This window comes from Rhinolophus ferrumequinum, chromosome 7 (genome assembly GCF_004115265.2).
Source record: "Rhinolophus ferrumequinum isolate MPI-CBG mRhiFer1 chromosome 7, mRhiFer1_v1.p, whole genome shotgun sequence".
Lineage (NCBI taxonomy): Eukaryota > Metazoa > Chordata > Mammalia > Chiroptera > Rhinolophidae > Rhinolophus > Rhinolophus ferrumequinum.
In genome coordinates, this window is record NC_046290.1 from 8,006,181 (window position 1) to 8,028,718 (window position 22,538).

The window sequence follows — 22,538 nt, forward strand, 5'->3', positions numbered from 1 at the left end:
GGATGTTATTCAGAAACTGCCAGATGGAAGAGATGCATAGGGCAAGGTACGGAGAAAGGGCTTGGAACTTCCATACTTTTCTGAGCATGCCGCTTACCCCAAATCTCCACGTGTTTACCAACCTGAAAGCTCTCCAAACACCATCCTTTGGGGTTTTTATTGGGCATCATTGTTACATAAACGTGATTGTTTAAATCAATGGCCATTGGCAATTGGTTCAACCTCCAGCTCTTCTCACATGACTGGTTCTTCCTGCAACCAGCCTCCATCCATAAGTACATTCCAAAAGTCACTTCATCAGCATAACAGGAGACACCTCTATGACTCTCATCACTTAGGAAATTTCAAGGGTTTCAGAAGCTCTGTGCTAGAATTGGGAATGAAGACCAAATATATAATTCTTATTATAAATCACAATATCACAGTGCAAAATAGGCAAATCGTAATGACTGAAGGTACTGAAAGCCCGAAAATATAAATCCTAATTATGAAGATTTCACACTGAGAAAAGTGGGTGGATGGAAAGGAGTGTTTTCCAGTGTCATTCTACCATTAGGAGTTTGAATGTCTGATGTTTAGAAACACCGGCTTTGCATAAATCTTGGACAAATGCAGCACATTGGGTTTTTGAATAGAAGTGTTGAATAAATGAATTGAGTAATCTAGTCTGCTTCTGTATTGAGTGAGCCTGTCTCTAATATTTCATGAGAAACTGATATCTTTTTCTGTTTTAACAATCTCAATAATTACTAATGAGAACTGAAATCTGCCCATTTTTCATGTGGAGTTAAACATCAATTAATAGTAATGGCTCTATTTCCATTTTATCCATTTGTTAATTATCCTTTCAATCACAGTTTTGAAAAGATTTTTTGTTGTTGTTATAACAGATGGCTTAAACATCTCTAGCCATTTTACTGTATCAAATGCACAGTGTAAAGTGTAAAGGTTATCCAATTCGAATGCAACCATTCAAGACAAAGAGTTTTGTATAAACAAATTCCCCTGAATGCTACAGAAAGAATCTTGTTAAACTTCAATTACCTTCAGTTCTTTTGGACTTTTCTTTATAGGATTCTATATATTAATGTTTTCATTGTAGGAATATGGTTTAGTGTTCAATTCCAAATCTCCATATATCTGAAAGAATATTCATTTTATTTTTTGGGTATGCATATATTTGTTTCAACAAGTATATTTTCATTTTGTTTAGAAAATTAAATTCAACGGAATTAATAATCTTAATACTTTTAATTTTTAATCATCTGGATGAGTTTTTCTGAGTCTTGATCCACTGCCTGATTGTTGACATTCCTTAAAATATTGTAGCAAACTAAGTTCTTATGAGGAAATGCTGTGTGTTGGTTAAGGGCACAGCTGTCAGAGTCAGACTGTTCTGCCGTGAACACCGGCCTGCAAATTACTGGTGTTTATCACTGGGATAAATCAGGGGAGAGCTGTTGCTCTAAGAGCATGTGCTTTGACACCTGCTCTCAAACAACTGTGTGTGTACATCAGTATAATAATACCTGGCGTGTTTTGAAAACACAGGTGCCTGGGCCCACCCCTGAGCTTCCAATTTACTAGGTCTGGTTTAGAAACCAAGGATTTACATTTCTACCGTGTGTCCAGATGCTGTTGCTGCAGCTGCCAGTGCTAGGACCACACCTTGGGAGGGAACTCTAGATCCAGGAGCTCTAACAAATCATCAGATTATATCAGAAATAGGTTTCCATCTCTACTGACCTAAAAGACAAAAGGTCCCTGTTAATAGTTAACTTCGCCTGAGCAAAGACCTGTGTGTGTGTTTCTCAACTGGGCAGGAGCTGTCCTACCTCAGGGTGTCTGTACTAGTTGTCTCTCTTGCCAGGTGATGTTCATTACCAAAATCTGCACGTCCTTGCTCACTGACCTTCCTAAGATCCTTGTTGAAATGGTATCTTTCTGTGGAGTTGCCTGGTAATTCCTCTGTATGATTCCTAAGTATGTTCTTTGCCTTTTCAATGGCTTGTTTTCATGATAGAACTTACCACTATTTAACATATCATATATTTACACATTAAAAATAAAATCTATAAAGACAAATAAACTACTCTATATTTAAGCCTAAAAATACCATGAAAGTGGTGCTCAGGGGAAACTGTTAGTTGTTTTTTATTAACATAAAAAAATAAAATGAATGTCTTCTATTAAAAAGATAGTACAATAACAAGATAAATATATGAAAAGATAGTCACAGGACTTAATATATATTCAAGTATATATTATCTCTAAAGTATCAGAATAGAAATTAGAACTAAACTAAATGCTGTTTTTTCAGGAAAAAGAATAAAAGAAATAAATGTTTAGGTTTTCTGAAGAATTAAACAGGATTAATTATGGAATTTTGGGGAATGATGAAGGAGAACAATCAAAATTATAAATATCGAGCAAATTCAGAGAATTTGAAGAAACAATTTCCTCATATCTACAAATATGTTTTATAGTACAAATTAAATGGCTATAATGTAAATAAAAGTAACAAAAGAAGAGTTAGAAAAAGCTAATCACTAGAACAGAAACCAGGAAAGTTGTCAAAAATCTATGTCATATATCTTCCAACATGTTGATTTCCAGCACTTTTTCAACTAAGTGGTTGTTGGAGTTCTAGATAACACAGTCATGTTCTAATCAGAAGAAATGAAAGCAGAAGAAGAAGGACACACACACAGTAATTCCCTTGCATGAGTGTGTCCAGAATTCTCCCTAATTGCTAATAAAGTTGGAAAATACAGAATTTTATCTGAGAAGCAATGTGTCCAGACAAAAAAAATCATGGTTATGTTATGAAGGAAGAAGGGGAAAATGGAGGTTGGGGGAGTCAACTAGAAATCCTTACAGTAAAGGTGTAAAATAATATCTGAGTAATTATCGACATACAATATCATAAAGGTGTTAACACTCCCAAAGGACAGAGCTTGCCTTTCCAGACATTAGCATATATCACAAAGCACGGCAGCAACAGGAATATGGTACTGATGTGAGAATTAACAAATGAAGAGGAGGGATTCGTATAACTAGGAAGTTTAGCAGTACTTACCCCACATTTGTGGAGACCTAACTTTTGGTGAAACTGCCCCTCACACGGAGGAGGGAGTGGGGTTCCTGGGACAATCAACTCAGTTGTATGGGGAAAATTATTTCTCTCTCTCATATAAAAACATATCCCAAATATTAATTATTTAAACGTGAAGATACACAATATAAAAATTTTTTACATATTATGAGGGAGGCAATGTTCATTACTTCAAATGGGAATTTCTTAATTAAGACACTCAAACACCGAGTATAAAGGTAATTCAGTAGTTGGACTACATCAGAATTATGGATTTTTGCTAAATGAACAATACCATAGACAAAGCAAAGGGATGGCAGACACGAAGGGGGAAATTACTGCAATTTCTAAACCAACAAAGATGAAATATATTGTCCATAAAATACAAGACCTTATTATGTGAAAGGCCTTGCAGAGTGAGGCCTGTTAAACCACGTGACATATTCACCTACCTCATTTGCAATGGTGTTGTTTATTACTAATATCATTATTTTGATTTTTACATATACCAAACTCTTTCCTGTCGCAGTAATTCTCTCATTTGCTATTAATTCAGCCCAGTGGCCCAGTCTGCTCCTTTCCGCTTGCAGGTATTAGTTTAAAATGTACATCTAGGCATGTTTCCTTTGACCATTTCAGAATACCCTACCCATGTAATTTCTACCTCAGCACACTCCATTACTTTTCTCTGCAGTTTTCATTACAGTGTGTAATTAATTATATTGTTTAACTGTTGTGGTATCATAGAGAAAATACGTAGATTTTTTTCTACACAGATGGGTTTTCTGCACTAACTTTGTTGAAACATGGGCTCCTGGGCTAAGAGTAATCCTTAAATTAATTTACAACTCTAGAGATTGTGAGAACTACACAGAGATTTACATAGCTCTGCCTTTCAAGGAGGAATGTCAACAGGGGGACTTTGGAGCCATCTCTGCCTGAAGACACATAATTTGTTTGGCCTTTGGAGAGATTTATTTATATACTAAAGAATTGGAAGAAGGATCCAGCCTCATTACATTTCCAAGGAGACCCCTTCAGAAGGGTTTCGAAAGAGAAGCTGCCTCTCTCCCCTTTGTAAGCAGAGATAATTCATTTTTTTTCTCTATTCCTTATGCCACAGGCATCAAAATTTTATGCATGGGACATTTGACCTAGCTTGTAGTGTTGACCCAGGATAAGAATTGTGGTGTAGGGAACCATGTGGTCATTTTCTAAATAATTATAATCGTGTCTGATCCAGAGTCCTTCACATGCCCAATGGGACAAAATTAATAGAGATGAATATTAAAAGCCTAACACATGCATGGCTGATTAATGCTGGGAAATATCAGTGTGTGTGTGTGTGTGTGTGTGTGTGTGTGTGCGCGTGCGCGCGCGCTCCTGTGCCTCTGTGGGTGTGATGGTGTGAATGTGCATATTATGAACCTGGTGACTTAGCCATTATTTATCTCCAGTGACACAGATCATTATCCACAGTATTTTCTTACCACCCAGTTTTTTCACCCTTCATTGCCAAATCAATAGCCTGATTATCATTTTGTTTGTTATTTTGTTTTTATTTACCATAGAGTTGCAATGTCTGCATCTCTGTGTGTTTCTCAGTGAGCCCCAGATCCCCAGCCATCAGTGTCTGTCTCCCACATAGGAAGGCAGACACTTACACATTTACATTGCTTTACCATTGAGCATAACGCTCAGCATAGTTACACTATGAATATATATTTAGTCAATAAATATACTTCCAATTTTAAAATGTTGAAAAATTAAGATGAAGGCAATCATGGTTTTGATGGCTTTCCACAGCATCTTTTCAATATGTGCTTCTGTGACAATTATATTTTTGTTCATGCTGTTGAGTCGACTTTGACTCTCGGTGACCCTGTGGATGAGTGACGTCCACTGTGTGCTGTCCTCACAGCCCTGCTCGGCTCCTGTGGACTCACGACCGTGGCTTCTCTCATGGAGTCGATCTATCTCGTATCTGGTCTTCCTCTTTCCTGCTGCCTGCTATTTTTCCCAGCATTATTGTCTTTTCCAAAGAACCCGCCTTCTCATGATGTGCTCAAAGGAGGACAGCTTCAATTTTATCATTTTTGCCTCCAGCGAACTTTCAGGATAAATTATACCTATATATACCTGTTAATTACACCTATATACTTTCATTTAAAAACTAAAATGCGTTCAGTATATTTTGACTTAACTTTACAAGTCCATGAAAAGGTATTGAAGGAAGTTTAGAATGCTTGCAGTGTAGTCTTATCATTTTTGAGACTTTTGGTTACTAGTCCCATTCAATATGTACTTGATGGTATTTCAGACTGAAATCAGTGAGACAAATGGAAGATACAGCTGATTTTATGTGGAATTTACAATATCCTAATGATCCCTATGGCTACATAAGTAAAATTGTTTAAACTCTGTAGTTATTGACAAATATTTATATCTCATCACTTTTGGCAAAATGTTTTGCCTTCTTTGAGACATGACTCATATAGCATATGACGATATCACATCTTAATGTTCACTGAAATTTATAGCATTTTTCTTAACAATTATTTTCACGTATCATTATTTTCATACATTTTTCAATTGACGGGCAATAGATTTTTTTCCTATAATGATGCCTATTGCATTGCAATAGCTGTTTGATTTGTGTTCCATTTTTCATGTGTTTTATTGGCAAACACTTTAAATAGCTTCATCAAATATATATTACAATGATTAATTTAATGCAGCATACAAAATGAGAAAGGAATAAGCATTTGCATTAAGAAAGCCTTCCATGTTACTAATTCAACACAAGGGCATACAAAGTGGTTTCCTTGACAACAAGAGATAGTAAAAATTCATTTGTGAGCTTAAAATTATATTATCACATAATTTGATGCATATTCTCCTTGTTTTAATCTTAACTGTGAGAAAATGCCTTTGTACTAAGCAAAAGTAGGTGAGATAATTCTGCCATTATAAAAGAACAAATGATAAACTTACCCAGATCCAGAGAACACAAAGGAAATTAGGTTAAGTAAAACAGGCCGTATTCAATTTAAGTTAAAAATAATCATAAAAATCCTCTTAGTATTTTTGAAAGTGCTAAATAGTTTTAGATGAATAAGTATTTAATGAAATGAACCTAAGACTAATAAAATTATTTAAATCTTTTAGTTTTCCAGGCACATGTCAACTGCAGGTTTTCTTAATGAAAAAAATGAGACAATGGATTTTATGTAATTATTTTGATAGTCTATCAATTATCATTGTCATCAGTTGATGACATAAATGAAAACAATGAGACAATGGATTTTCATTTTTTTCACATAAATGAAAAAAATGAGACAATGGATTTTATGTAATTATTTTGATTTTCTATCAATTATCATTGTCATCTGTTATTTAAAATTCATTTGAAAAATGGAGATACTGCGTCAATGTATTAGATTTCTCCAGAGAAACAGAACCAGTAGGATCTATATATATTAACAGATTTAAGGAATCGGCTCACATGTTTACATGGATGGGCATGACCAAAATTCGTAGGGCAAAGTGTCAGTTTGGAGATTTAGGTAGGAGCTGATGTGCTAGTATGGAGTCCAAAGGCTGGAAAGTGCAGCAGCATTTCTATGCTGCTGTGTGGAGGCAGAATTCCTTTTTCGAGAAACCTGTCTTTGCTCTGAAGGCCCTCAGCTGATTGGTTGAGGCCCACAAACATGATGGAGGATAAAATGTTTTCCTTAAAGTCAACTGATTGTAAATGTTAACCATGTCTAAAACATATCTTTTCAGGAACATTTAGACAGGTGGTTGAGCAAACATTTTTGTCACCACAATCTAGTCAACACAAAATTAACTATCATAATCAGTAACTAAGATTTCAATTTCAAGTGACAGAAGCCCTGAATCAAAATGATTTGAAAAGTAAGGATACTTATTACCTCAGATCAAAGGAAATCCAAAGGGACCCCAGTGTTGGTGGAACTAGTTCTTCCTGTCTTTCAAATCTGGTATTTTCCATTCTGACTTTATTCCCAAACCTACCGTAAGATAGCTACAGAATTTTGAAGCATCGCATCCCAGAGACAGAAGAGAAAGACTTACTTCCTTTGTCTTTTGCTTAGGATTAAAAAATGCTTTCCCCCAAATCCCACCATCAGACTGCCCTCACACTTCAATAACCAGAATCAGATCATATGCTCATTTTCTGGTCTAAACTATCGGGGAATGGTGAAACTCAGCCTGATTTGGACTGATCATCTAATAAGGAATAGTTTTTGGGAGACAACCATAGTGTCTGCCGTAAGAAAAAAAAAAAAATGCCGGTAACTGCACCCAAATGAATCTGGTAACTTGTACATTCTCCTGTTTACTGAGCATTTCTACCAGGAAGTGACATAGCTTCCTGAAATTCAACATTTGTAAGACAAGCTCTTAGTCTTCTTCATTAGCCTGATAAAACTTTTATTTAGTGACTAGAACAGCCATTCCCTGAGTTACTCCACAGAGAAAACTTAGTCAACAGACAGGTTATTTTTTAATACCTATGTCCAGTTGTTTACAAAATCTAGGTTGTTTTGACTGAATCTCATGGCTCAGACTCCTCTTCTTCATTTCCATTGCCACTTCACTGATCTAGACCTTCATAATCAAAACTCTGAATGGGCGTGGTTTTTCCAACTTTCATCTAACCAAATGCCTCCTACCTTTGAAGCATACCACTGTCAAAGATGTTTTTCTAAAATTCAAATCTGGTCGTTATGATAATCTGCGCAAAGCTCTTCAAAAGAACCCTTGAGCTGATGGATAAGATTTTAAATATTTCATATAGATAGTACATATACATATATATGTGTGTGTATACACACACACACACACACACACACGCGTATATATATATATATATATGATTTATCCCAGCTCTGGGCCCTTTCCTATGCTAATCAGCCCAAAAGGGAATTTCCTTCCCTTGAATTGTCAAAGTTCTCGTTAGTCGATTTCATCTCATTAATCCAAGTGGATAAATCCCTGCTTTGTGTTCCTTGCTAAGTCTTCCCAGGGCTCATTCTCCTTGATCCTCAGAGAAGAAAGAACTATCTGCTCCTTCTTTATTGTTAGCTATACATATCTACTTCATCTAGGAGACTCGACCAACCTGAGGGCTAGAATTAATGTTCAACTTTTCATCCCAGAGACTAACATGTGGCTGCCACATATGTGATATCCAATAGATGGTTGCAATGATGTTTAGAAAAACTAGTATTTAATTGCATTACAAATGACTATCTAGAACAAAAAAAATAATAAGAGTGCATTGGGAAAATTTTAACACGTGAAAGTAAACACATGGCAATAGCAAACAGGATGGGAAGAAGGAATTGAAAGTATACTGTTTAAAGACTCATATTCTATTTGAAGTGCTCTAATACTTTTAAAAAGTAGATTTTAGAAAGTTAAGATACATATAAAGAAGAGAGTATCAATTAAGTATACAAAGAGGTATAACTATTATGCTAAAAGTGGAGAGTAAATGAAATAATACAAATTACAAACCCCAAAGAACCCAGTAAAGAAGCACTAAGAAGACATAGGACCAGTAAAAAATAAATAGTAAGATGCTTTATTAATATCCAACCCTATCAATAATTACATTAAATGTAAAAGGTCCAAAGGGTTTAAAAACTTCAAGTAAAAGGGATTGTAAAATGGATTAAAAAAATCAAAACCTAATTGCATACAAAAAACATTTTAAATAAAAGAAATAGGAAAGTAAAATAATATGGCAAACATGAATCCAAAAGAAACCTGGAATGGTTATGTATCTGACAAAATATATTTTGTAGCAAGGAATATTATTAGAAGTAATAGGGATATTCCATAATGTTAGTGGGACCAATTTGCCAGGAAGACGTACAATCAGAATATCTATGCACCTAGCAAAATTGTCACAAAATACATAAATTTGGAACCGAAAGGAGAAATAGTCAAACCTACGATTATATTTGGAGCCTCCTGCACTCCATTTGCAGCTAATTATAAAACAACTAGAAAATGCATAAGGGAAGAAAAGACCTGAACAATACTCTCAGACAGCTCGACCTAATTGACATTTATAGAACAACAATTTTAGGATGGACATTCTTAAGTGCACATGGAAAATTCACCACAAAAGTCCATATTCTGAACCCTAAGGCTATGTAAAGGAAGGTCACCGCCATTTCAAACTTTCATGAAGGAAACTGTCGTAAAACGGTTTATTTAGTGTGCTTTTTAAGATGAATGGAACTATTATGAAAGATGTTATAGTGATGTACAAGTGATGTATGTGTATATTTAGTAAGATAATATTTAATTTAATAAGTAGTTAATTTAATAGGATAATATTTCAGTATGTGGGAGAATCCTACAAACAGTACATTTCCCCATGTGCAGAAGTACTGTGTTACCGGCAATAATAACTTGTACTGGGCTTTGTTGATGTCAGTATTGCTACCAGGCCCTTGCATGTTCCATTTATTAGGTAGGTAACTGGTATAATTAATTAATACATTTATTTGTGAATTACTTCTATAAATATTTTTAAGTGCCTGTTAGGTGCTGTGTCCTGGAACTGAAGCTGTGAGTAGAGCTTGCTCTCTTACCATGGAGCTTAGAGCTGCCTCTTCCTGCTGCTTCTGAAAAAGGAAGCAAAATACAAGTGTAGCGGGAAAGTGGAAGAATTTTTTTGGCATTCTGAAAATTTATGCTCAACATTCATTTTAAGCTTTTTTATTTGCCATATTTTTAAGTAGGGTCATATTTTTCTTTCAAAATCATCAAAAATGGAGAGGAAGGTACATATTTAAAAAATATCCTCATTCATTCTATTTCCCATTTTCCATATATAATTAAACCACATCTGCCATATAATTAGCAATCCTTCTTCTATGTATTTATTCAAGAGAAATGTGGTACAAATTACCACAAATAGAGTGACTTAAAACAACAAAAATTCTTCCTGTTACATATATGGAGGCTAGAAGTCTGAGGTCAGGATGTTGGCAGGACCACGCTCTCTGAAGACTCAGAGGGAGAATCCTTTCTTGGCTCTTCTTAGCTTATGGTGGTCTCTGGCAACCCTTGGCACCCTTGTCTTTCAGGCATGTCCCTCTGCATCTGTCATCACGTGGCCTTCCTCCTTCTGCTTGTATGACCAAGTATTCCTCTACTTATAAGGACACCGGTCATTGGATACAGGGACCACCCTAATCTAGTATGACCTCATCTTAAATGGATTACCAAGACCCTGCAAAGGCCTAGTGAATAAGGTCACACTCACAAGTCCCAGGTACTTAGGGATATTGCCAGGACACTATTTAAATTAATATAGTCTTCTCCCTAAAAATCTATAACCCCAGCCTAATAATGAAAAAACAAAACAAAAAAACAAAACAAAATTGAGGGACCTTCTGCAAAGTATGTCACCAGTACTCTTCAAAACTATCAAGGTAACGAAAGACAAGAAAAGATGGAAAAACTGTCATGTAGAAGAGGAGGTCATGGTTACCTGAGTTGGATCCTAAGATAGAAAAAACGATACCAGTGGAGAAACTGAGAAAATCCAAATGAAGTCTAGAGTTTAGTTAATAATAACGTGCCAATGTTGTTTTATTAGTTTTGACAAGTGTACCATGGTTATTTAAGATGTTAACAACGGGAAATTTGGGAAGGGTTATACGGGAACTCTGTGTTCTCTTTGCCACTTTTAAATCCTTCTAAAATTGTTCCAAAATACCTATTTTTTTAAATGCAAACTATTGCACCAAGGTGAAATTTAATTTAGATTAAATGATTAGAGATAATTTTTTAATTTGTTTTTTTGAGGACTCTGTATGTAAGCTACAAATAAAAACATAAGTACAACCAACCCTGCCAATAGCAGGGGATTGGAGCCTCCTGCCCAGAACACACAGCAGCCAGTGAACAGATACTAGGATAGAGATGGGCTTGGGGTGTTGGGGGGATGAAAAACTTCACAGTAGAAAAGTGCGTAGGTGAGAGGGAGCGTGGCATAAAATGAAACTGAGGAGTAGCTTTGGAATAGCCCATGCAAACAATTGGAATGGAAGGAAGGAAGGGGAGAACAGGGTAAGATAAGACATAGAAGAAGGAGAAGGAGGACTGAGAAGAGGAGGTGAGGGGAAGGAGGAGGGGACAGAAAGAAAGAAGGAAGGTCACTTCTTAGTACTTTCTATGTGCCAGGCACCATTCTGAACACTTTTCACATGCGAGCACTTTTAATCTTTGCCTCAACTGTGTGTGGTGTGTACTCTTATTATCTCTCATTTTCCTGGTAGAAAAACTGGCTCAGAACGTTGGTAACTTGCTCAGTAACTCCATTCCTAACAGGCAGAACTGTGGCTGTCTGGCTTCACTGTCTTCATTTATCTACCATATCATTGTCCTGACTGCAGTGAAAGCCATGCCAAGTCATTCCTTAGAATGCTAATACATCAATTCTTGTGAAAGGTGACGGTGTTTTGGGCTGAGATAGCATGAACTGGATGGGTTTGAAATGGCTTCTAGGTAAAATCAAATGGAACTGATGGTGGATTAGACACAGGTAATGAGGGGAAGAAAGTATCAAGAAAGAACTCTCCAACTTCTGGCATGATTGAATTATTTACTAAAATAGGGAACAGCAAAGATGTTTGGTGAGAGAAATCAAGGTTATAGTTTTTTTCATTAAAGTTTGAGATGCTAAAGATATGTCCAAGTAGATGTATTAAAAACTCAGTTTTTTAGTGAGTTTTTATAGTTTCCATCTCTCTTTCCCAAAGAGAAGAGTGTGTGAGAAAGCTCGTCCACCTGCCTAGTCCCGTGGGCAGGTGCTCAGGCTGCCCTCCCGGTCACCATAGGTCACTGACTCAGGTAGCCATTCAGGTGTGTTCTCCGAAGCCCTGTTCACCATGGATTCTTTTCCTTGGGGCTGGTCTTCCTTCCTCACTGACTAGGCCCCCTTTCCGTGTTATTTGTGCTGCAGACTCTGAAGAATACAGAGCGAGCATGTTGACGCATTCATTAGCCCTTTGTGTGCCCTGTACAACAGACAGCATCCCTTCCCTTATGTGAGGGACTGAGGAGGGGTTCAGAGGTGCTTAGCCAGGTCTCCATCCTGTCCAATCCCAACACAAAGCCTTTCATCCTCGGACACACTTAGCCTTGTGCAGCAAGCCAGAGCACAAGACAATTTTGTGATCAGCTACCTATTTTCATCGTCAATCTATCTATTCTCGCCCCCAAGAGGGAAGTCACAACACATCATGGGCCATTTCCCTTCCCTTCCTCTTCTCTTTCCCTCTGTGAATCAGAGGGGATTTAGTGATTTCTCATTCCTTTATGTCTGGCACTGCCCCAGATCATATGAGTTTTCTGCCATAGCTCGTAACTCTCATCCCTTTTTGATGGGGGCCATAAAGGGGGAATATCTTTAGGAGAACACGGATCTCTGAGAGAATGAAAATGTATGTCTGTAAAAAGTAGTTTAATTCTTTCAAAATAATTTCCCCACCGCGCACATTTACACTGCTGCGTTTTTATTCTCATCTCTTCTTCACTCAGCAAACATTTAGATCCTACATCAGGGGGGATGGTTTATAGGCATTGTCACTGCTCCCCAAATTTAGGTACAAATTAGGGAATTGGACAGACCTGTTAACTGCCCAGAGGAGTGAACATTGAAAGGAGTTGAGTGAATTTTAGACGGGAATGCATTAAGTAGCAAGGTCTGTAGTGTTTAGACAGAAAAGACAAATGTTTCACATCAAGGGATATTAAAAGAGAAGTTAAATTGATTCACCACAAAATTTCAATGTTTGAAATGATCTCTATTGAACTGAGCACGCCGCTGTGCTTTGACTGAGTGCCCTGTAAGAACAGCTGTTTTCAAGCCGGAAATACAAATTTAAATATATTTTGTATGTTTGTGAAACTTCAAAGCATGTGATGAATTCCAGGAATTTGATATTTTCGTACATTTTCCTTTCTGTGCATTATTGTCAAGAGAGTATCACAGAATCTCTACAGGCATTGATCCATTTAATCTTGGTTTATGTTTTATTTGTACTAAATTATGTCTTACATCCAAACATTAGAACTAAGGCTACCTTTCTAAATAATGTCCTCAATCTATTACTACCGTGTTTCCCCGAAAAGAAGACCTAACTGGACCATCAGCTCTAATGCGTCTTTTGGAGCAAAAATTAATATAGGACCTGGTATTATATTATATTATATTATATTATATTATATTATATTATATTATATTAAGACTTGGTCTTATATTACATTAAAATAAGACCGGGTCTTAAATAAATTTTTGCTCCAAAAGATGCATTAGAGCTGATGGTCCGGCTAGGTCTTATTTTCGGGGAAATATGGTATGGACTTTTTTCAGTATTGCTTCTTATATTTACCTTTTCACCAATCATTCCAAGTCCCCTCTTGATCACCTTTTCTGGTTTTTGATGGCATCCAATGGATATGGTTTTAGCTTCGTCCTTACTCTAAAGTCTATTAACCTGCTTTATGTGACTATGCCTGCACTGATATGCATTTTAGGGAATTCTACTTATTTTTTTAAAGTTTTGTTATAAACTGAAGTGATATCTTATTTGTATTTGAATGATCATGAGCGTGATTATAAATGAGGTTGTATTTTAAGCAGTTTGAATGTCCTTAGTAAATGATTTCTGGGACTTGCTCATTCCTCCAACCCAACCATTTCTGGGGAGTTTCCCAAGTATTCCATTGTACCCTGCTCTCTGACATTAGAAGATGCTTCGCTCTAGGTGATAATTGCTTGGCTTCCTGAGTCCCCTTGATGTCAGAGATTGTGACATACAAACCTGAATGGCTAACCCTAGTAATTCGGGTCTCAGTAGATGCTGAAAAATGAACAATGGATAACATAAGTTAAAACCTCTCTTACCCTTCAGTGTGTGGGTGATTTTTTTGCTAAGATTAGACATGTAAGTACAGTATTCAATTTCAACAGAAAGTCACTTCCTTTAATTAAATATGTAGCACTGCAATATAAAGAGATACACAGCAAATGTTTGGGACACAATGAATACCCTAGATGGGTGCCAGAAAATAGAATATATAATACTTAAGTAAGAGATTTATGTGATGATTGAAATATGTACTCAAGAAATAGAGCCATGGAAGCCTGTATTATAGAGCAATTAATTTCTTAATTAATGTGGCCAATTGTAAATTCACTTTTCATCTTCATTGATCTTCCCCCGTGCTTGCTAATTGAATATAGAATTATTTGAGAAAGAGAATTATGTAAAGTATGTGATTGTTCTCACAATTAATCCATTTTTATAAAGATGCTTTAAATATTGCTCCGTTGTTTAAGAGGAAATTATATCCTTTCATGAGAAAATTGGAAAAATGGCATAGCAGGACCTTTTTCATTGTTAATTTAGTAAGTGGTAAATTGGGGACTATTGACAAGGTATACTCTTTAAGATTGGACCAGAATATGAGATTTATGTTTTAATTCCTGTTCTTTCAGTTTTGGAAACAAAATTGTGATCTGTGCTTTTGCTGAGTGTATACAAGTTTTGCTTAATGTAAAAATTTTAAAATGCATTAGAAGGTTTTCTGATTTCCCCTGATAAAAACTGTCATTTGATGTACAACTCTCACACTTTGGTAATTATGTGTATAGCACACATGATATCATTCTACGTATTCTTTAGCCTTTAAAATTTTTCCCTTAAGAAAGGGCAATTTTCGCTGTCAGAACACATACATCTGTCTATCTTATAATTTGAAAGGCTACTAAGTATTCCTTTGGATGGAAGCACTAAATTCCGAACCAGCTCCAAGCTCTTGAATACTTAGGTTGTTTTAATTTTTCTCTTTTAAATTAAGTTGTATTACATATCCTTAAAAGTACTTGCCCTGAGGAAGATACTCCAAAAAATGATATCGTGAAATCAAATCATCTCCACATTTCAAAATTTTATATGTTCCCTGATTATTCTCCGGATAGGTTTTTCCTTTTACACATTTCTCTAAGGAGAACAACTTGAAATTTAGAACTGCAAACATTGCAACCAGCGTAATACATGCAGACAAAATTTCCTTCTGAACACTAACATTTACTTTGAAATAACCAAATTCAAACACAGTACAGGTTGTCCCTAATTTACATGATATTTTTGAAAAGGTCACTGTCAGGTGCTGTTTTGGGAGGAAGGGGTGCAATGCATAACAAATTTTCTCATAAAATGCAGTTAACCAGATTTTCTGCTTATGTTTTCATACCATCCCACAAAACCTATTTTACTAAATATATATCTAAACCAGTATATTCATAGTACGAGACTGAATTCTCCAAAGTGAATAGTATGAGGTGGAGAAATCTCTCTTTTTCTACTGCTAGTCCTACATAGTAACATATATTTTAAATGGATAACTTCCTAGATTTATTCCTATAGTTCTTTCTGGTCTTCTGGTTTGTCTCTTCTAACACCCAAAATCCTGCATCCAGGTCCATGCTCATAATACATTTGCTTGTTCGTTGACCCTAAAGCAATAGCTAATTTGTTGACATCAACTTGCTGCAGAGGGAAAGCACGGCGCTGAACTCACCTCCACGAAAGAGTGAATGACTTATACTGCACGAGGCCTGTTCAGAGAGTGAGTTTTGACGGTAAATGAATTGAATGTATCCAGCAACTGTAAGAAAATGAAGTGTGTTAAATTGTGTCATGAAATAAACCATTTTAGACCATTTGAGTATATTATTTTTTATATTTTGATATTGAGGGATAACCTACATGCAAGAGAGGATAATGGCACCGCCGCGATGGGTACCAGTCTTTGTGTAGATAGATACACGCTTGTCTGTAGGGGTGGAATGGCTAGGTCATGGAGAAGGAGATGTTTCAGTGTATTAGGAACCCCCAGACCACGTCAAAGTTACCGGGACTCTTTTTCACCCCAACTAGAGAGATGAGGGAGAGTTTATTGCTCTGTATACTCAGCACCATTTGACATTGTTAGTCATTTTGTTGGGAGTAGCAAAAAATGCTTTTCTGTATGAGAAAGGGCACACAAACAAGAGTAGTTTATGACAATCATGCAAAATCAAAGATGTCTCAGAGTTCCTGAACTATTCAATGCTCTCTATGAGGTTGACAATTAAGTTCATGAACTTGCCAGCATGCGCTTATGTTGACAGTACTGTACAAACAGCTCAGTAAGGTTGCATAAGGTTGGCATATCAGGGCCTCAGAGCTGTGTTCGTGTCGACACATGGCGGTGTCTGGCTGAGTGGCGTTCATTACTGTTGCATGTTTTTGTGTGCCGTCTCGAGAATATCTGAGCTTGAATTAGAGCGATGAACAAACATTAAATTTCTTGTTAAATTTGGAAAGAGTGGAAGTGAAATCAGGGACATGTTAGTCCAAGTTTATGGGGATAATGCCATGAAGAAAACAGCAGTGTACAAATGGATTAAACATTTTTCTGAAGGGAAAGAATGCATCACTGATGAAGAGAGGTCGGGGCTGTCAGTTAACGTACAGAACTGATGAAAACATTGCAAAAATTCGTCAAATTGTGCGTCAAAATCATTGGCTGACTGTGAGAAGCACAGCGGACCAAGTAAACATTGGTAGAGAAACAGGAAAACCTTAACTGAAAATCTTGGCATGAGAAAGATGTGCAGAAATGGTCCCGAAGGAGATTACCAATGAACAAAAGCAAAGGAGAGTTCAAGTTTGCAAAGACCTTTTGGAGAGGCAAGACGATGTTTTAGGCCATGTTATCAATGGTGATGAAACATGGGTGTACCAATACAACCCTGAAACAAAGCGTCAAAGTGCACGATGGAAGTCAGCCAATTCTCCACGACCAAAAAAAGTTCTCTCAGTCCAAATTGAGAGTCAAAACGATGTTGCTGATGTTTTTTGATATCAGAGGAATTATTTATTATGAGTTTGTACCAACTAGACGAATAGTTAACCAAGTTCACTATTTGGAAGTGCTGAAAAGGTTGCGTGAAAAAATTAGACGACCAGAACTTTTCGCCAACAATTCATAGTTCTCGCATCACAATACACCAGCTCACACTGCACTGTCTGTGAGGGAGGTTTTAGCCAGTAAACAAATAACTGTATTGAAACACCCTCCCGACTCACCTGATCTGGCCCCCCAGTGACTTCTTTCTTTACCTAAAGAGAAAAGAAATATTGAAAGGAAGACATTTTGACGACATTCAGGATATTAAGGGTAATACGGCAGCTCTGATGGCCATTCTAGAAAAAGAGTTCCAAAATTGCTTTGAAGGGTGGACTAGGCACTGGTGTCAGTGCATAACTTCCCAAGGGGAGTATTTCAAAGGTGACCATAGTGATATTCAGCAATGAGGTATGTAGCGCTTTTCTTAGGATGAGTTTGCAAACATAAGTGTCAGACCTCGTACATGTATATTTTGAGGTTATCATTATTATTCCTGTTTTTTTTTTTTTTAACCTATTCTAAGGAACTTTTTTCTACAGTATTAACATTTATGTTCTTGGGGTTTTTTAAGTTATTGAGGATACTTACTGCTGTTAATAATCAGGTTGCTATTATTTTATGGTTGTCAGAGCTTCTGTGCAATAATAAAATTGGTCTTGGCTGTTCATGTTGCCATGTATTCAGGTGCAGTTAAGCTACATGCAGTGAGTTTAATTGCCTTTTGAAAAGATTACACTATGACTTGATGCTAAAAAATAGTCACTATGTATAGAAAATGGCACAAAAAGAGCAGTGGACAAATTATTTTAGTAACAAATATTTATTGTAGGAGGAATATCTTCAATTGACATTGTTTTGGCCAAACAACCTCCAATTTATTTTGTTAATATTTTAATTTTTGTCTGTGACTAAAAGATAGAAATGACAAACATCTTTGTCTAAATAATTATAAAGGAACTCTTTTGATAAGAACAAAATTAAAACTCTAAATTACGAGGAAACGTGTCATAGTTTGTCACAGATTTTTTTCTTCTTAATGCTACATAAAATAATGGTATAAAATATATGGCATCTTAAATTCAATGAATTAATAGCACTGCCCTCCGTTCCTGGACATTAAATGCTACGCTGATTTCCCTTCTCTCCTCCCTGACAAAGAAATGTGGGCTTCTCATCTGGGAATGACAGAGTCTCTATTTCTAGGTAGAGTTCATTTAGCAAGTTGAGGACTAGCTGCAAACAGCATTTATGGAATGAAAAAATGAAGGCAATGCGAAACCTAATGACAGTGTTTTCTATTTGCTGTTTTTCTGGATTCACCCTGCCCATTTTTGCTCATTGTTTCCATTACTTTTGCAACCTAATCTCATTGACTTCAATCCTTGTCTGCAGTCAGTACTTAACAGCTACAAAGGACCGAACTTCACATCTTGGGGCTTATTTTCCAGACACATTTTGAAGTCACGTTGCCATTTTGTTTTTCTAAATTTTCTTTTTTTTCTCCATATTTTCTCCACTGGCTTCAGGAGTGTGCACTTCCTCCATGGTCTGCACAGCTGGCAACGACCGTCAGAAGTGTTTTTCCTAAAGTTTACCTACATCCAGACCTAGTTTGGTCATCGTGTAGCCTTTTATTAATAATTCCCCGTTTTTAAAAATGTAAATCATAACAACAGTGTGACCTGCTGGACACTATACAAAACTATTGAGAGCACATATCTAGTTTTAGCATTTGATTATTTTTCCTTGAAGAAATTGACCCTTCAGTCCAGAATTATATTTCATAGAATTTCCTAAGAGGCCAAAGATATTAATATTTTTCATTTTCAAAAAAGCTAATTAGCATATAATGTGCCTCATTTAATTCGTTGGTGAGTATTTTGTAATGGAACAAATTTAGCCCTTTAGTAATTATATGTTGAGGGGTAGATGTTATCCCTAAAATTTAAAATTGATCTATACATAATACACAGGGTTGGGGTTGGCAGGGAGGGGAGTTAGAAAAGATAATGAGAAAATTGCTTTTTTTGTCCATTGCCCTCCTCCTGGACATTCTCATGTAAATGAGATTATTTTTTATGCTAAGATGTTCAATTTTTGGATGTTCTGTATAATCTTGATATTACTATTAGTTTGATTCAGAATAAATCGCTTCTTATGAAGGCCGAGGAGAATCACAAATGACAATTCTCATAATTCAACATAATATAGGAATAAAAGTTAAAGTCTACAAAAATGCACCATAAAAAATGATAAATACCAATGTTTTAGTTATCAGAGGGAACCTGAAAGCAAATAAGAAACTATTTTCTGTTTATATTGATATATTATTGTTAGACTTTATATTCATAATATAAAGATGAATATGTATTTGCATGTATACATAATTTATTAGTAATTTAATACCTCTAAATTAAAAGATTATATTTAAATGACCAAATAATTCCTGCCAGAGTTGAGTATCTATAACATTGGGAAATTCATTTAACACTCCAGAGCTAAAATAGTGATAATAAAACTCTGCTTTCCTCACCAGGCTGTTAAGAGTAGATAATGGGGTCACAAAAGGAAATAAATCTAAGAAATCTTATATAACTGGATCATTATGATTGTATTATTTTTCACAGTTTATTTAAAGACATTAGATAAATTTGTGATTTTTCTCTTATGCTACTTAGAGAAAAGTTTGAAGCTGGAAGAAAGAAAGCACAATCCCCTTACCAATGCTTGATGCTTCCACATGCACCCCAGGCAGACTCTGGGGACAGGAGGGCATGTCGCTAAGAAACGAGTCAGCTCCTTTCCACCGGGCTATTTTCAGCCCGGTGTGGCGTGTAGGAGAGAACTATCCAGATGAGGGATGTATCTGAATAATGTGGGTTCACTTAGGGGAAGAGGGAGCAGATTTCAAAGCACAGAGGGGCAGGCATGGTGAGGGCAGAGATTATCCCCAATCTGTGCACTAAGGTGAAGCACTGACTCCGCCAGCTTGGTGGAACTGAAGTGAGGAAAAGGTCTGTCACTCTGGCTGGAGACCCCAAAGATGTACCAGGCTTGTATTGTCAAAGCCTGAGCTGGATTCCTAGAGTAACATACCTAGACCATCCTGACACAACTGCATGCAGAGTAGGCCTAGATTAAACAACCGGGGTTTGGAAAGTCATTTTTCTAAACAGATTGCAGGACGAGACAACCTCCATTGTGAGGTGAAATACACTCAAATGAGAGTTAGATGCTACTTACTGTGAGGGCTGGATACAGCTGCAGATGTGCCAGACCTGAGAACGTTTCCCCTTGGGCCAGTGTAATCATAATTAGGGGTCCATAAAGTTTATTGATCACTGTGTACGTGCCAGATTTGGCTATGATTAATTGTAGTGTTTTGTGTAATTTAATCATCGCGACAACCCTGTGATCATCATGATTTTGGTGCTATCAAGACTCCCCTTCTATAGATGAGTAAACTGAGTCTCAGAGGAGTAAGTAAGTTTCTTAACACAGCACAGCATGTAAGCACGAGAATGTGGTTCCAGTCCTGGGCAGTCTGACTCCAGAAACAGCCCCCTTAACCCTTATGTCAGACAGCAGCTTCCTGACTTCCCACTCCGTTTCTCTCCACGTGTTACAATTTTGGTATACAGCTGTAGCCCTGTCTCTCCTTCCTGTTTCCTTCCCTTCCTGTGAACCCAATGGCCCACGATTATTCCAGTGCAGTTACACAAGGCAATGGAGGGAGGCGGGGCCAGTCTCCCATGACAGCTACACGTTTGCTGAGACTTGTGGCGAGTAGTAGCATTTATCTAGGGCTTTGCGTCCCCTGTGACCCCTACTGTAACCACAGCACAGTGGGCCAAGTGGTGGGAGGCAGGATGACAGAGAGAAAGGGCTGGAGGGTAAGTGGGCCTCTTGGTAATGCTCCCGAAACAAGATGCCCCCCCATAAAAGACAGGTGACTTTACACGGCATGAAAAGTTTCCTAATTAAAATGTTTCAAGAAAGACAAAAGGGCAAAACCAAAAACAAAATCAGGTATGTTCTGTGGATTTTCCTTCCTCATTTTCAGTTTCTTGATAGCTTATGAATTAACTGACACCTAATGTTTATTTAGTGATTAAAAACAATTTTTTCCAGTTCTTGACAATTACCAGACCAAAAAATACAGGAAAAAATAATTGAGTTTATTATTAAATTTTGCATCTTGTAATGCAACACTCTCTTCCAGCAGCTTAAACAGGAGATTTTCATAGTTTTCTTCTGCTTGCAAAGCTACTCAGTGTAACAAAAGCTATTCCCTTAAACCTGACAATTCATAAACGGGCATACAAGGTCGAGTTCCTGTGTGTGAGAGTGTTTCAACTTGTTCTGAAAAAGGAGTGACTTTCTTGGCTTCAATAGATGTTCTCAGGAGCGATCACTTTCTTGGCTGTTAAAGGTATCTAACTGAATGGGTCACCAAGGGTAAGTCATCCAAAGCCATAACGAAGATCACAGTACACGGCGTGCTTGGAGACATTATTTCTCCCGTCCAGGGACAATCCTGTAATAGGTGCCTTGTTTCTACAGCATTTTCAGCAGCCCCCTGATACCAGTAAGGTCACAGGACTTCATTTTAGTTTTTGCATAATTTTCAGCTGGATTTTGATTCATAATCTGCTGGGTCCTCGGGAATGTTAACCTTAGGTGGCAATTGAGACTTTTTTCCTTCAGTGATTCACTCAGATCTTTTGTAACCCACATTGTGCTTTCTTTATTTTATTGTGTAACTTTAGGTGATAGAAATGCTGTTGTATAGGCAGAACTCCCTACATCAATTCATGTCTATATTTACTCTCCTATTAATTTGTTCTTTCTGATACGGTACTCTTAATTGCTGGTGGGGAGATTGCCTAGATTCAAGGGTTAGATATCACTTACATGACTATTATCTAGCTAAACTAGTTACAATTCCCTGCAGTTTCTCTTCAGTGTCTAAATGCAGCTGTGTTGTTAAGCTTCCTTCGGGCTATCATCTAATGATATTATAAAGCTAACATAGTTATTAAGGCAAGATTTTGTATATTGATATAGGCAAGATCCAGAGTCTTGTCTTTTCAATACGTAAAAAAGAGAAATCAATTTTGACTATATATCCTATGATTAGATTTAAATATTTACCATTCAAAATGGTGTTCAGTGAACAAAGTCTGTGTGTCAGTCACCTGTCTGGGAGAATCAGGATTCAACGGGAAACACCAGAGATGCAAATCTTTGCCCTCACAGAGTTTAGCGACACAGCAATTTGCTTTTCTAGAATTAAAGGGACTGTGTTAAATGTTTGTAATATGCCTTCTCTGACTACAGTCAAATATTAAAAAGTAATGTAACTAAAATTCTGGAGGGAAACTTAAGAACAATCTGATCAGACTCATGAAGATTATAGAATATATCA